Here is a 1,202-nt window from a genome sequence, read left to right as displayed (position 1 = left end):
ATATATGGAGTTACCGTCTCCAAACTTTTACTGGCAAGGTAATTGATCAGCCCGAGTCTAATAGGAGACAGTTGCCGAAAGTGTTCCGCAAGGAACCACACTGTCAGCTCTAAGGGAGTGAAATTCTCAATCACTCAGTTTTACCCCAACACCTATCCAAGAATTTTAAATATCTCCACTGCATTCCACTTCTTTGTTGAGCTTTGCAGTAAATGTAAAGTATATTCCGGCCACACCAATATGATGCCAATCGCAGCTTTAGAATTCAAAGATCATTTTCTATAATTGGTTTGCAATTCCTAAAGTAGTTATTCAATGTTTGGTGGGCCTCTATTTCTTGATAGCACTATTGCCTCGCAATTTGCCGTCTCAAATGTCACTCTTTAGTCATCTGCTAAGAATTTCATTCTGATAAGGTCTCTCTCTATCTGTCGGCCTATCTGTCTGCATGTTTGAACGTGTGATTAGTATCTTTTTCTAAATCTTTGTTATTGTTTTCTCTGTATATTGTAATGAATATATTTGTATGAATATCTTCCTAGTGGAAGAACACAAACACACACACACTCACACACGTACACATGCTCACGCATAGACTATACGCATACATACGTGAGTGCGTAAATAGGTAACAGCTTTTCTCATAGACAAATTGTATTAAAGACACGCTTCAAAAACCTTGGCGTCACCATCTCAATGAAATCATTGCAATCGTGGAAAACTATTAACGTTTTTCGCGGCAGATAGTAAAGAATCATCTGAATAATTTTATTTCTATATATAAATGTGAAATAAGCGTATGTTTGCGTTGTATTCAGAAACTAGAAATATGAACGCCCATAAAACTCTGAATATATTATTACGAACCATTTAGGTGGCAAGTTTTATATAATATTTATTTTGAGATATAGCAGCCTAATCTTCCTCAAAAATCTGTCGAGAATAAATACGGAGAAAGACAGAAAATTGAAATGAAGTAGTAATAGAAACCTCCTTCACACACACACACACACACACACACACACACACACACACACAACTCTCTCTCTCTCTCTCTCTCTCTGATCTAAAGAATAGAAAAGTAGAGAATGAAATTATAAGAACGGGAGGAGGAGAGTGATGATATGATGGCAGCAATACGCTTGTGTGACGTCAAACTATTTTCCTTGTTTAGTGTCTCTTTTATCTTTCTTTCTATCTTC

The sequence above is a fragment of the Octopus bimaculoides genome, chromosome 3, assembly GCF_001194135.2.
Source record: "Octopus bimaculoides isolate UCB-OBI-ISO-001 chromosome 3, ASM119413v2, whole genome shotgun sequence".
In the NCBI taxonomy this organism is placed as follows: domain Eukaryota; kingdom Metazoa; phylum Mollusca; class Cephalopoda; order Octopoda; family Octopodidae; genus Octopus; species Octopus bimaculoides.
This window is presented reverse-complemented; position numbering follows the sequence as displayed.